This window comes from Ischnura elegans, chromosome 11, assembly GCF_921293095.1.
Source record: "Ischnura elegans chromosome 11, ioIscEleg1.1, whole genome shotgun sequence".
Classification (NCBI taxonomy): domain Eukaryota; kingdom Metazoa; phylum Arthropoda; class Insecta; order Odonata; family Coenagrionidae; genus Ischnura; species Ischnura elegans.
The window spans coordinates 1,300,924-1,316,997 of NC_060256.1; the positions used below are offsets into that span (position 1 = coordinate 1,300,924).

At 41.1% G+C, this 16,074-nt stretch overlaps 1 protein-coding gene across 1 annotated transcript in view; it reads right to left on the reverse strand.

Annotated features, from left to right (window-relative positions):
- The window catches only part of LOC124167687 (follicle-stimulating hormone receptor-like), a 573,602-nt gene extending 562,593 nt beyond the window's left edge, over window positions 1-11,009 (reverse strand). Inside the window, exon 1 of the mRNA XM_046545674.1 lies at window positions 10,825-11,009. The gene's annotated coding sequence lies outside the window, so the exon portion shown is untranslated. The remainder of the gene's footprint in view (window positions 1-10,824) is intronic.
- Between the last annotated feature and the right edge of the window lie 5,065 nt (window positions 11,010-16,074).

Sequence of the window (16,074 nt, forward strand, 5' to 3'; positions counted from 1 at the left end):
AGAGATTCAAACCGAAAGCTAGTTTGCTAAGGTGAACGTAGAGCTCACCTCTAATTGAGCTACCGGCCTTGGATTTCAAAGCGCGCAATAATAATTCAAGGATTCGATCCAGAGCGTAAATGAAGAGCAGCGGCCCTTAAATAGGGGTGGGAATTGCCTTCTTCTTCCCCCCCCTTTGCCGCTGAGCTTGTGTGTGCTTTTTGAGCCCCGACACGCGTTCACCGAGTAAACATGCGTGCGTACGGAGAACAGGAAGCGAATTTTAAATTAGGAGTGAGCCATATCTCGGATATTTAAAGGACTTATGGAACGACCCTCGTATTGATAAATTATCCTTTAAGCGTTTATGTTTTACCTCATCCACTGCTTCTGAAGAACTTCGTCCCATTTTGAATTCTTTGACAAAGTAGGATGATATTACAATTTTACCGTTGAGGCTTTCTCATAGAGGTGTTGGTTGTGCAAGGGGCTTTATTCCTTTACGGCCAGCCGAGTGCACATTCAATGGTACAATAAATCACTAAACCTCAAAGGAAACTGGCATGAAAAATGTAGGAAAATTGACCCATCATAATTTGATTTTCTACCTTTTTCATAAAGATCCTCCACGCTTTCCTTCCATCTACTCTATACCTCTTCTCGCTCGGTTAGTATCCTTCTATCTTTGGCCTTAATTTTATATATGGCTTGCCATCTTTTGCTGCCCGATAGCAACTTAACTTTGGCGTATAACGCGCCTACCTCTCCTTCCTTCTGAAACTTTTCCATTTCCTCACATCATCTTTTCCCCCAAGCCTCCCTTGCTCTCTTAGTTTCACGCCGTAATCGATTATTAATTTGTCTACACATTCTTTTTCCCTCCTCTGTGTCCACGTTCATCCACTTTTTCCTCCATTTCTCTTACCGTGTTCTCCGTTATCCACGGCTTCCTTATGCTTCTACTGCCAACGCAGCCAATGGACATCTCAGCCGCTTTGACTATTCCCGTTTTAACAGTATCCCATCTTTCCTTAACAGCCTTTGTACTTTCAATCTTCAACAAGTACCTGATATTCTCTCCCCATACTCCCGCGCTTCCACATCCCATTTTTTCGCCTTCCTTACTATCATAAGTCTTTTGAATCTGGTGTTGCATTTCATAAGCACTTGGTTGTAGTCTGAATCCGTATCCGCTGCAGGGAAGCTGCCCGAGTTTTTCTGATGTTTTCGTGATGAAAAACTTGTTTCTCCAGCAAAATTCTGATGTTTTCTCTCCCCTGTTGCTCCGCATTCATAATCGAAATTCTCCAATTTCGTTTCCATCCCTTCCCCGACTCAGACGTTCAGGTCCTCACCACTACTAGATTTTTCTGGCTCGGTCTTACCCTTATTATTTCCTGGAGCAGTTCATGCACCTCATCTCCTCCTTCCTCCCTATAATTTTCAAGTAAGCATGTAAACTTGAGCCACCACAAGGTCGCGCTTCGATTTCTACCACCAGAATTTTATCGCTCAACTGATTTATACCTACTACTCTCTTACCTATCTTCCTGTTCAATACTAAAGCTACTCCACCTTGACTTTCCTCCCCACCACTATACGTATATAACCCTATTCCCACCACGCCAGTGGTCCCTACCATCCTTCCACCTCATTTTGTATAGCCCTACGATATCATATCTTCCTTTTACTATTTTCCTATTGATATCCTCTAGCTTATCGGCCCTCACCATTGTTCTCACATTCCACGTTCCCACACTTATTTCTGTCTTATTCTCCTGCGTTTTCATAGTCTTCTTTTCTCTCTCTTTGATTGCTGCTGCTCATGATAAGTTTTCCTGAAATAATGTTGTCATTCTTTTTTAATTTACTCGGACGCATGCTAATCACTTAAGCTCATTGTTGCTTCTCATTACGATTAAAACTCAATTTTTCATCGTCAGCATCGATTCGCGCCGTAGAGATCATCGAGAGCGTGGAAGCCGATGCTCCGCCGCAAAAATTCCCCTCGGTCTCACGAGCGAACATGGTAAATGACGATGATGTAATCAGAATTAAATTCATAAGTGTATTGACACCAACCACCCGTTAAAATGGTTCACTAATACCCCCACTAGCGTGACAGATACAGCAATCGGAATTTCACGGGGGAAAACTGTAATTAGGGAAATTAACCTAAATTCATACACGTGACAACCACATTTATTGAATTACCAATTTTCAAATCCAATTCTTTGACACCTTTTACACGGCACATTAACCCGTAAGAATTTGGTTCATGCAGTCGCATATTTTCCTTACCGGTCCACAAAAATCGTTCATGAATTTAGACATAAGTTCGTACGGGTTGAAGTAGCGGGCAAGGAGGCCTTTACGAGTGAAAATACTTCATTGAGAATAAATGTATCGCTCTGTGCTCATCGCCACGCCGTGAGCATTTTTAAACACCGATTAGCATGCTCCCAGAGCATAATAATCGAAGCGACACGGACTGCTCCTTGCAATCCCTCACCCCACACTCACCGGGAATCAAATTATCGCCGCGCGCGGCACACCTTGGCGTCTGACGCTCACGCTCGGATATCACCAGCCCAAACGGAGATTTTCCGAAGTTGGTGACCTTTTAAAAATGTTATCAACGGTTTTGACATGAGCAGGGTGGTAAAGACCCCAAGCGCATTACAGGCAGACTGGTTGACATTGCGTCGGAGGGGCCTGCAGTGAGATGAGTTTTTGAATAAGAAGGATGAAATCACCAGCTGGATGAATCGAGAGCGGAGTGGGGAAGGAATAACCTCGGTGAAATTGGGAGTGGCTTTAAAGAGAACATGCTACAAGACTAGTGAACGGCGGCTGTATTGAAAGCCGAAGGACCCCATTGCTCTGCCAGCCACTTCTAGCGTAAATTTGACGCGAATCGTCACTAAAAGGAGCATTTTATCCAAGAAAACAACCGCGTAAAAGCCAGCAGAGTCATCCATAAGTGTACGCAGAGTGCGTAAAATTCCTTGAGGAAAAATCATTTGTTTTGAGCGTGATTCGAACCCTAATCTCCCGAATTTGCTGTTTTATAACTTAAAATTCCAGGAAATTTTGTTTCTCTACGGAATTTAGTTGGCTTCAGAGGACAATGTGGCAGCATGTACCATTTTATCCTCTAAATCCAACGAAACTCAGCAGAAGATGCCTTGTTAGTTCAATGGTTGGAACACAGGTAGTGAATTTATGAGGAGTTATACCGCTTTTCCTTTATTCAAAACAACATGTTCAAAGTATCTATTTATACGTAAGGGGTAACACATTTGGCATGATGATTTATCAACTTAAGCGCTCACATTATAACTATAATAAATAGTCCGCGTTTAAATCCAGAATACAACTTCCACACGATTTTTTTCGCCCACGTCCACGAATGATTTCATCTACGCTTTTCAATGATATGTAAAATTAAAAGAGAGGCCATAATTCATTTTATAACACAGCCATTTAAATAAAAAACACATTCTCAGGCTTCGTAACTGGCACCACATTGCGATATTTGGAAATAATTTCACTTATTGATGTTCCAAGCATGTGGGAAGTTGGTACTCTAGTCCCGCCATTACGCGGCCACAAAAGGCAAATTTCACCCTTAAAAATGTGGGATGCACAATTTAGACGAGCATTTCATTATTTCTGAAACAAATTAGTCCATCTTACAATTTACTGTAACGGTCTTGTCAGTTCTCTTGATATATGACTGAGCATGTTCATGGCTATATTCTTGTCTACCTAAAATGCCAACAGTATCTCTGAACGTAAGCATATCTCAAAATATTCTAAAGACTAAGAGCTATACATCCCGGAAGTTACTGGAGTGAATTTAAACAGCACTCGCTCAAAGATACTCGTATTCACGCGGCGCGGCGGTCAGGGCAAACGGCCGTGACAGCGATGAGGATATCCGCCCGCCCTCACTGCCCCTGGTTCAGCCGAAAGATTTTTTACTTACCGCACTACGTTTCCACTATTTACAAGCCATACGTTAGATCACTTCGTACTTGTGGTAGGCTAGAGAACTTGAAGGTGGAGATGCGAAGAATGAACTTCGACGTATTAGACATCAGCGAAATGAAGTGGCCTCAAGAAGGAGACTTTTGGAGTGGAAGCTACAGTGTGATACCCACAGGATCGCTAAATGGTAATGCTGGAGTAGGCATAATGCTTATAAAGAGTGCCGAGATGCGTGTTAAAAGCTACCTGCAGTTTAATGAAAGGATAGTAATGGTGAAGATAGATACTAAACCCGTAGCTACTGTAGTGGTGCAGGTTTACATGACTACGTCAGATTAAGAAGATGAAGAAGTAGAAGTTGTCTAACAAGATATAGCGGAAGTTATCAAACAGGTAAGAAGGGGAAAAAATCTTATTATTTTAGGTGACTGGAACGCCGTCGTCGGCGAAGGTCAAGACGGAATAATAACGGGGAAATATGGGTTAGGTGACCGAAATGAAAGAGGAGAAAGGCTACTTGAATTGTGCACTGAGCACAGGCTAGTGGTTGCCAACACCTTATTCACAAATCCCCTGCGAAGAAGATACACGTGGAAGATGCCAGGAGACCCTAGAAGATTCCAAATCGACAACATTCTAGTGAAACAAAGATTCAGGAACCAGGTGAAGAACTGCAAAAGTAATCCAGGGGCAGATATCGTTAGTGACCATAACTTAGTTATAATGAAATGCCACCTTACATTTAAAAAATTGAAGAAAGCCGTGAAAAATATATGGCAGGTTGAAAAATTGAAGTAGGTTCAGCATCAGCTGGCTTTAAAGAAGCTGTAGAAAAGAGAATAGGGGAGGATACGACCAATAAACCAGTGGAAGATAGTTGGAAAACCATTAGAAGTGGTCTGCAGGCAGCAGCTGAGGAAGTTCTTGGTAAAAGAAGAGTCGTTATGAAAAAACCATGGATCACGCAGTTTGTATTAGATCTCATTGAAGAAAGAAGAAAATACAAGGCTGCGAAAACAGAAGAAGGACAGAATTGTTACAAGAGAATAAGGAACGAAATATGTCGTAAAGCGCGGAAGGCTAGAGAAACGTGGATGAAAAATATTTGTGGAGACATACAAAACAATCTTAAGCATGAAAAAGTAGAGGCCGCCTAAAGGATAGTGAGGAACCACTTTAAGGAAAGGGGCGTAAGATGTAATACCCTTAGGGACAAAAACGGAGAACTAATGATTGCAAACGAAGACAAAGGGAAGAAATGGAATGAATATATGGAAGATTTATACAAAGGAAGCAGCCTAAGAACGAATGCTAGCGAAAACGAGAGGGAAGTGGATGCCGATGACATGGGAGCCCCAATTTTAAGATCAGATTTTGATGCGGCTGTTAGAGACCTTAGGATAAATAAAGCGTCTGGCATTGATGATATTCCCGCAGAGGTAATTAAAACTGCAGGAGGGAAGACGTTGAACCAGCTATACAAAATCATTGATGAAATGTATTCTACCGGTGTGATACCAAAGGACTTCGAGAGGAACATTATAATCCCTATTCCTAAGAAGAAAAGAGCGGAGAAGTGCGAAGATTTTAGGATCATAAGCCTAACTACACATGCGTCGAAGATGCTGACAAGGATCATCTATAGAAGAATAGAACGAAGAGCAGAAGAGTTCTTGGATGAGGACCAATTAGGATTCAGAAAAAAACAAAGGCACAAGGGAAGCAATATTGGCCTTTAGACTGCTCATAGAGAAGAGAATGGAAAAGAACAAGCTAACGTTCGTTGCGTTCGTTGACTTAGAGAAGGCATTTGACAACGTGGATTGGAGCACAATGCTTGGAATCCTATAGGAAATTGGGGTTCTTTACAATGACAGAAGAATCATTCACAGTTTATAAAAAAAAAACAAGTAGCGGTGATAAAATCAGGGCCCAGCTGTGAAGAAGCAAGAATAAGGAAAGGAGTGCGACAAGGCTGTACATTTTCTCCCGTAATTTTCAATGTTTACATTGAGAAAGCCATTAATTAAATCAAAGAAAAGGTATTGGGAGTGAATATCCATGGAGAAAATATTAGCATGCTAAGATTTGCCGATGACATAGCTGTTATAGCAGAAACAGAGAAGGATTTGAAAAATATTCTGGTTAATATGGGTAGGGTAATGGGTGAATATCAACTGAAAATAAGCACGAAGAAAACCAAGATATTGGTATGCAGCAGAAGAAAATAAGTCAAGACTAACATTAAAATAGGGAAGCAAAAACTGATAGAGGTGGATGAATTCGGTTATTTGGGAAGCAAGATAACTAGTGACGGGAGAAGCAAGAAAGGAATTATCAGCAGAATAGCTCAGGCGAAGAGAGCATTCCACCAAAAGAGAGACCTGCTTACAGCGGGAAACTTAAATATGGAAGTAAAGAAACAATTTATAAGAACCTACGTTTGGAGTATGCTCCTATACGTAAGTGAGGCGTGGACAATGACCGCAGCGGAGAAAGCAAGGAAATGCGGTCGAAATGCGGTGCTACAGAAGAATGATGAAGATCAAATGGATCGACCGAGTTAGTAACGAGGAAGTCCTAAGAAGAGTAGGAGAGAGGAGAAGCCTCATGAAAACCTTAACAAGAAGACGGAACAACCTTATTGGCCACATATTGAGACATGATGGCCTGATGAAGACAATCATCGAGGGACAAGTGGAAGGCAAGAACGGAAAAGGAAGACCTCGAACAAAATATATGGAACAAGTAAAGAAGAATGTGAAAGAGAAGAAATACGTAGGCTGTGTGAAGAGATAAGCTGATAGGAGAACTGAGTGGAGATCTGCGTCAAACCAATCTTAGGATTGTTGACCAGTGATGATGATGATGATATCAAATTCGTGCCTTAATGATGACTTCTAAAGAGTTGAAACCATGGTATGCAATTAAAAACTTTCTGTGGAAAATTATTAAGGGATTTTTGTTTCAAATAATGGCAAATTTTCGTTGTGATTCGATACTACATCATGTCAAGACCTTCTCTTCAAAGCATCAACTTATTATAAATAAGAAGCATGGAAATTCATATTTTCTGCGGCACTCTGAATAGCGGCGGGTCTTTGGGTGGAAATAACTTAAAACAAGGAGAGACGGAGAAGAGTAAGAAGCTTGGAAACAAAATTATAGCAACTGATTTATCAGAAAGTGGAAAAGAGACCTAGTGCTAAAGGAGAATGCTGAGTATGCGATGGACGGATACCTACGCAAGGAGTAAGTAGCATTTAAAGAGTAAGAAAATAAAAAGAAACTATGGATCGCCGTACGCCAAAGAAGTCCACGGTAGATTGGTCGCGTAATGAGACAGTGAGAAAAATAAAAGACATGTATGGAAAGAGCCCCTTGACGAAGACCACCAGTGCTATCGTTTTCAATAACATGCAGACACCCACGAGTCCCTTTAAACTGATTGGGTTGGGTCGGGTCGGCGAAAACTTGGACCAGGCGTGAGAAACGGGAGTGAAACTCCAGGGGCAAATAAAGGCCTTAGCTTATGGAATGCAAACTCACGGCCACATAAACGTTGGTAGGTGTATTCCATGCGCGGGGGTTGGAATCCGAAGTTTACATACCGTTTTAATTCTGTAAAAGATTCATTCTTAACATCAACACAACCGATGCAGGTATCATATGACTCAAGGAAAAGGTAACGCTGAATTTTCTTAAACGACTACATTTACTAAAATGATGACTATCTTCTTTAGCATTTTACTTCTAAGCAGATTCATTCACTAATTGTGAAGGAAACAGCGGGGGAAGTGGCAGTGGTTGTATCTTTGAGTCCTTACGGCTAATTACTGTCAAATCTCCGCAGAGTAAAATTTCTACACATAATATCGATAATTATCAATAAATTGGACCTCATACCTCAACAGACAGGAATATTTTGGCTCATATGAAATTTATGGCCGAATGGATATCATCCATTCCGGTCATTCGTGTTTAATAATTAATAGTCAATGGATTATTTCGGTCGAAAGAGTTCATATACCTATTTGTTTCCACCTGATCCTTACGTATAACTACAGTTCACCCACACACTGGAAAGAGAACGTTGGCCCTTACAATTTTCCTACTTCCCGTAACTTCCCACGTAACTTCCAATAATTTTTCGTGGCCAAGCACCAGAAGTTTAAAACTATGGTTATGAACGAATTACAATCATTTTGCATTCTTCAAGATTGTCAAAGTGATTAATAGTAGTGAGTCTGGTTATTTCGTGGGAATATCAGATAATATGAGTAGGAATTTTACTCATTGGAGATTTGGCAGTAAATAGTCGCGAGGACACGAAAACACGACCACTCCCTCTTCCCTCTCTTATTCTTTCTCAATGAAAGAATCTGGTTAGAAACAAATGCGTGAAGGTAGATGCATTCGTCATTTAAATAAATTGAGTAGTTTGAGCATATTCAGCATTAACGTTTTCTTGAGTCAGCCGTATCGATTGTATCGATCTTAAGAATTTTTCATCTACAATATGAAAAAAGTCTGTCAACTTCGGATACGAACTCTCCCACAACTTCACCGCAATTTCCGCGCACGGAATAAACCTACTTGGCTACAGAGGCACAAACGGTGAGACCAAATATGAATCTAAATAAAGGTAAGTAAAACCTCGCCTTAAAGAAAACACTCCGACGGCGGAAGGTGCGCGCGGACTTCACTTCCCTCAGTGCATCCGATTCGCCGCTGCCGTTTGAATGTCGTTTCGTTATCCTGGTCGCATTTTAGTCCGTCCTTGTCGGCTCTTGGGTGCGCGAGAGCTAAGCACTGCAGTTTGCCTCATATGCCCACCTTTTCCAAGTTTTCATCGACCCTCAGTAAAACGGGCCACGTGGGTGTCTACATATCATTGAAAACGATAGCACCTTAGACAGATCGAGAGGAATTGGAGGAAGAAGAGCTTCACGGAGGCAAAATTACTTACGCTGGAAATGGAGGGCAGCGGTATGTATACCAATTTTACCATTGCAATACCACGACTGATAAATCCTCAAACTCCCTCCGACTGAAAACAAACGCAGCGGTCCACCACACCTCCCGCATGGAACGCCCTCGTATGCCAAAGCTCTCGCGCTGAAGCTGACGGATAATACGGGAATCGGATGAGAATTATGGATAAATAACGGAACTGGGGAGGCCCCTGGAATAAAAAATTACGCTCTAGTTATAGCAGCGGAAGAAAATTTAGCAGCATTCATTATTCTACTTGCAATTGGTCAGGAAAGGAGGACGCAAGAAGAATGGATACGGGGGACAAATGAGAACTGTCGGTGAACAGAGAAAATGTTATGGGCGAGAGAATGGGCGAGTCGAGATACTGAAGAGTGAGAGATTGGCGAGCATAATGAAGGGACGCAGAAATAGAACAGGATATGGTCAGCAACAACAGCAGTGGATTCACGCCATACCATAGCATTTCCTTCATATTTTCCAAAGAAAAAAATCTGTTAAATTCAAGTCGTCTTATAGGTCAGTATATTCCTCTTTCCTCAAAGAATGATTCTTTAGTTCTTACATTCTAAGTGATAATTCTCTTTCACTAAAGCCCACCAAAGTACGAGGATTAGCTTAAGAGGTTGATGATCGGCAGAATGTTTGGTCATTTCCCGACCGCTTAGCCGACACATATTTGGTTTTGCCATACAATCCGTTGCAGTGGCGCAGCGAGGGGGGGGTTCTGGGGGTTAAACCACCCCCCCCCCCCCCGCCAGAGCTATGATAAATGCTTAATTTTAATCCATTTTACTTAATTGGATTGATATTTCTAATAGAATAGTGTAAGGATTAATAAAACATCCCTTAGAAAGCCGTAAAACTCACCATTTTGAACCATTTATCTAAAAATTCCGTAATTTATTAATCTCGCACCTACCGCTTATCCTGGTGGGTATTCCATACCCCCAAACACCCCGGTATTAGTTGCACCTAAACCCCCTCCCCCCAGCCTTAATTCCTGGCTGAGCCCCTCATCCGTTGAATAGGAATCCCGTAAACAAATACTCGAGCACTCACGAGAATTATCTTTTACGGCTCTAATCTCGAAATTAAACATACTTTCATAATATTTCTCCTCATTCTAGCGTACCCATCTCGCGATACCACTGTTGAAAGGAGTAAATCAGCCCTTTCTTTGGTTGCCTCCCCTCTGGTGAGGAAAGAAACAAATGGACGGAGGGAAAATCCAAAGCGCAGCAGAAAAGCCACATAACTTATACATTGCATCGTTGTTAGTGTTAGAATCAACATAACTGGCGCTTACTTTTTTACTATATTCTGAAGAGAATTAAAACTGGTTCCGATATTTATATCGACATCATCAAGTATGCCAACTTGGTATGACGGAATTTTCGCTTATGAATGGAGGTATGAACTCAAGACTGTTGGCGGGTACTTTTAACACGAAATTAAGAAAAATGCCAATTGATTTGAATCAAAAATGTCCAAATTTAAAACTTAAGTTATTGGCATTACTTAAATGGTGTTCTTAACCTTAAACAAGGAGGTTATAAAAAAAACCTATATTAATCATTACTACCCAATAAACGGTAGGTTGGGGATGCTACTAAAATCTTATAATTTAAAATAATACTCAGATTGAAACCCTGTCGGTATCATTTTTATAAAAACTTAAAAATGCAACGTCCATCAATTTTACCTCTCAACACACATAATAAAGATGACAATGTACTTTTTTAATCCGTCACAGCCTTAAACTCAATCGGTCGAACCTGACAGTGTTAGGAGACATGTGACGGAGCGCTGAGGTCAAATTTTCGTAATAAAAAATGAACGCAAGCAAACACTCACCCTTCTGTAAGTTTCGTCGACTCGAAGTCTCAGGATCTCTCCTGCTTGAAAGCAATGCCCCTCCCTTTCTTCGAGAACACCACGATGTCGAGAGCACGCTGCACACCCACTGACAATCTGAGCGAACGCGGGAGGGCCTCGCTTTCGGCTCCGCGGATGCTACTGATAGTAGCCGTCAAAGCGCGGTGCTTCCTTCTCCCCGTCTCCGATAGATGGAGCTACCGGCACGCGTGCGCGCCTCTGCCGAGAGGGTGGGATGAGTAGGAGTGGAGGGGGAGCGGAGGGGGCTGTTGACAAGTAAACAAAGCGAGCGCGCCGCGGACGAGGCGCTAATCACTCCCGATAATTAACAAAACTATTTCCGCCCAAGTTATAGCTGAGTGGAAGGCGACGCAGCAAACTGTTTCACTGATCAATGCACATCCACGTGATTCGGGAGAAACTTAAGTGGGAATTTCCACATCTAAACAGCCAGACAACTATCATTCAATTCAGTGTAGTGATCTAACAATCTCGTGATATTTAAACAAACAAACTATTTACGGGCATCGGGTGGTGTGGCGCTATATGACTTCCCACTAATTGGGCTCGGGTTCAAATCCCACCGTTGGCAGACAGGCGGGGCTCGTTCTGGTTTGCAGGATTGAGAGTGGCTTTCGCACCCTGCAATGGGACACACTCTTCAGAGACTAGTGACGGGTCGTTCGTGATCGATTCGTTCAAATACTTGAATCACCAACTGACTCCAATGACCAGGGATGCCGACTTAAAAAAAATATTGGGGGGGCCCAAACCGGGGATCTTGCCCCGGGAAATTTTATAAGTAGTGAGTTTCCACTTTTTAAAGCATTTTAGAAGAGTCATATGATCAACGTTAGAACCCTGATAACTCGAATCTCGATATTTGGACTCTCCGGGAAAAATCGACAAGCCTGACAGATTTTTTCTCACACCCATAACGAATTTTTGAGGGGGCTCGAGTCCCCTCAGGCCCCATGGAGTCGGCGCCACTGCCAATGGCTCATGTTTCATTCCGCAAAATAAAGTCGATCATCGATAAGCCAGACTTCCAGGTTATTCAGTGACTAATTCTGATTATTTACTTTTGGTGTGAATAGATCTGCCGTTTTGCTTTTATGAAGTTGGTTGATGCGTTCATCCGAATAATTCCAGATAATCGTTTTTTTCACCCACTTCCCATCATAGTTTTAAGTTCCGTGCTGTCATAGCAACGAATTTGTTGAAAATCTATTGATTTTCAAAGAAATTATAATTATCTGGAAATATGCCCATGCACGCAAATACCATCAAGGTATTCCATTAAGTTTTTGTACATTTATATAGGTGTTATGAATCAGTTTCCGGAAGTTGTGCTTGTTTGCATTACCCTATGGTCACTGGTATAATATGGCATATTATCATATGTTATACATTATTTATTGTTATCATATCATATATTAAAAGATGAAGGCGGCACTGTTTGACCTACGCAGGTACTATCGGTCCACTGGTTATACGTTAGTTTATCACATTTTCGTGGCAATCTTCGTCGGCATAGGTATTTAAACCTACAGTAGGCAATGAACTCATAAAAAGTTCCTATTAAAAAGGAAACTCCCTTCCCTAGAAAAAAACTGTCTTCTCGCGGTTGAGCTTTAAGACACCGAGTGCGTTGCGGATGTTGGGTCGACCTCTAGACGTGGATGTTAGGGCAGGCGCGCACTAGCGCGACCACGACCAGTTTCAGCATTGCAACAAATGGAGCGACGCGCACCAGGCCAAGACCGACTCGTTGGTCGGACCCGAGTCGTCCGACCAAAATTTTGAATTTGGTCGTCCCCGACTCAGCGGTCGTTGCGGCCAGAAATTGCACACATTCTAATGGCGTAGTAACCATGGGCGAACCCAGCTGCCCCCTCCCCCCTAAAAGCGAAAATAAATTTAATTCAAAACAAAATATATGAACAAATTTTCCTTTTGAAGAAAAATGATATTAGTATAAGACATGGAACTAAAATAAAAATCATTAATTTTTAATGCAAATAATTATAAAAACTAATAAATTGCTGTCATAATTTACTTAAAATTTTGGTTTCCTTAACCTTTCCTGTCCAAAAAGGTTACAACTTGAACGACCTCGGCTAGTCCCCCCCCCCAGTTTTGATTCTGAGTACTCCCAACATTTACGACTGTAGTAAGTGTAGTGCTGCGATGTAGAAGGCAAGGAAAAACCACCACATAATACTCCCGAGAAGTCGCAGCTAATTCACTCACTTAATATCGTGACTCTATGGAATTCTCTCGAGTAGAATGTGATAGAATGTTAAGGATAGGAACATGGAACGTTGGATCACTTCGTACCTGCGGTAAGCTAGAGAACTTGAAGGTGGAGATGCGAAGAATGAACCTCGACGAATTAGGCATCAGGGAACTGAAGTGGCCTGAAGAGGAAGACTTTTGGAGTGGAAGCTACAGAATGATACACATAGCATCGCAATATCATTGCAAATTAGCATCGAGAAACATAACTTCTGACACCTTCTTTGAGGATAACGTGATTCGCCTTTCAGAAAGAATCCTTCCACTTTTAAAAAATGTTCTTCCAAAGGAGGCAGATGTGACTGGTATGGCAAGTCGACTACACATCATTTCAATAAGATACAGGGTTTTACGGCTCGCCCACCACGCCAGAGGATTTTCTGTCCTCTTAGTAATGTAAAAAAAATAAAAATAATGAAATTTCCCCTTCTCGTGTATATTTGTCAAATTTAATAATTCCAGCTGCAGTGCTATTTCTTCCAACAATAAGAAACAATTTAACCGTGGATTTGAGTAGTGAGAATAAAGTTCCATGGAGTTGTCAAAATCCTCCCATATGGAAGAAGCTAAATGTTCCACAGAGCAGGTGGAATTCAAACAAGGTTCTTCTGGGGCGTTAGAGCAAGCTTTCAGCATGGACAGCCTCTGTTGAATTTCTCTCGAGGTATTTTTCAATGCAACCTCTCTTGTTAGTCAATGTTCCTTGAATTGCGGCTCCAGAAGCGTGCTTTCTGAGAGGATAGGGTTTGCCTCTTTTTAATCAAATCGTATTTTCATTTGATCATTTATTTTTGTTGCCATTTACTTATGTCTTCAGGCCAGTTTGTCTCACTAGAAATTCTCTCTACATGCTTCTGCAGAGCTTTACTCACTAACATCACTTTCGATATTGTTACTTTATTCTAACTACTCAATTCCACTTAAGGTTCCTTAAAGTTAACTTTCTCTGGAGAGATGTCGTGGAACAGCATAACTAGTGACCAACGAAGATATCGCATAGCCCACAGTTTCATTCACAGAGTACTACACGTGTTTAAATTGTTATACAAAATAGTTTCTGGTGGTATCTGATGATGACTGTATAGCAATTGAAACACGCTCAGTACTCTGTAAATAAAATTGTGGGCAATGCGATATCTTCGTTGATCATTAAGGTGCCTTCTTAAATACTAGTGGCACCTCTTGGAAAGACATTACATACTTGGCTACACAGCCCACATTTTGCCTTTCTCGATCCCACTTCTGTCTGAATGATGTCCACAGCAAGCTTCGCTTTCACTTCTCCATGGCCCTTTAAAATGACGTTTAAATATAAGGACATATAATAAATAGTTTATACTTGTTCTCTAGTATGAGAATGAGTAGGTATCTCTACTTCTGGTATTACTTGTTTCAGAGCGAAATAACAAATTAATAAAAAGGGTCAGTTGTATTTAGTGTGCTAAATAGATAAACTATTACAAAAGCACGTGCGAATGTTTTCATAGAGCATGATTACCTCAAAACCCGTAAAACTCTCCGAAAAATATAAATTCAAAAAATAATTTTACGTATCTTCATTGCCAATTCGCTACCAACACTTAACTACAGGTGACGAATTATTTAAAATCATCAATTGGCAACAGTTTCTGTGGTACGTTCATTGTCATCAATTTGTGTAACCTCCCGATCGTACTTAGTTGAAGTTATGCGATTCGTTTCAATGGATAGGTCTTCATCCGTCTATGATCGGTGTTGATTGGATAAAGGGCTTCAATCTTGATTCCATGGTTCAATCAGGGATTTGAGTCAATCCCATTTCATCAATCAAAATTATTGAATAATGTACGACTTTAATTTCTCCTGGTGAATGCTATTGATGAATTCTTCTCGGGTTCTCAGCCAGGTTAATTCCTTCGTGTAAGGCGACGTTTCGAGAGACGACTTGTCTCCCATCTTCAAGGCCGTATTACTCTTTGAAAGTCAAATTTCACACTCAAACGATACGACCGTTTACCGAGGACAACAATACGGCTCAGGTGTCGTCCGATTGGCTGTAGGTCTTTTGATTTTCTTCGTATTCTTTCCTTATGTTTTTTTATAATCAGCTGTATAAAAAACACAATAAAAGAACATGAAGAATTTATTTAAGAGTTGTAGAGCTGTCGAGGCCAGTAAGTTCAGAGATCTGCCGAAAGGTGGCGCTATCATGTATCTCATGTAATAATATCGTTTTTAAAGTCGATAGGTCGTTCTAATGTCTTAGCCTAGGAGTTTCAGCTTTTGCATGAGTTGCATTCAGCCACCATAGTAGTCCAGGTGGGTGCCGAATACCTTTTCGTCAGCCGCGGCGGCCGACGTCTCCCGACTTGGCGGCGTAATCGGAGTGGATCGCTGCATCACGCAAACTTTCTTATGCGATAATTATATATCCTACCCTACCCTACTTTTTTTACTCAAACTGCGAGAGGATACGTCAAAATTGTTCTGGGATTTCTATGGAAAAAATGCAACTTTAAGTTTTCTGCGGACAATACCGTCTTTCAGCCATTTAGGGTACTACGTATGTCCGACATTGATTTTCGCTTATTCCATTGTTGAGTTTATTTTCCTTCTTGAACGAACAAAAAAGGGGTTACTTTGGTTGATTAAATGAATTAAGATGTAAAGAATTTTTTTTTGTAAAGCTAAAGCTAAGTTCTATAGTTCGTTCACGAAGATTCAAGATCCATTAATATCGCAGATCTAAATTCTAATAAAAATTTCCAAGGTTCCCAAATCTTGCAACTTAGGAAAAAATTACTTTGCGAAACTAGTTTGTTGCGAAAGACAATTTTCTGAAGGAAATAACGCTGTAAAACTGAGACGTCAAAACCTACTGCCTGAGCATGTAGAACAATTAGTTTTTTTTCTGCAGGAGTGTTTGAAAGAATAGAATAGTATGTTATTCAT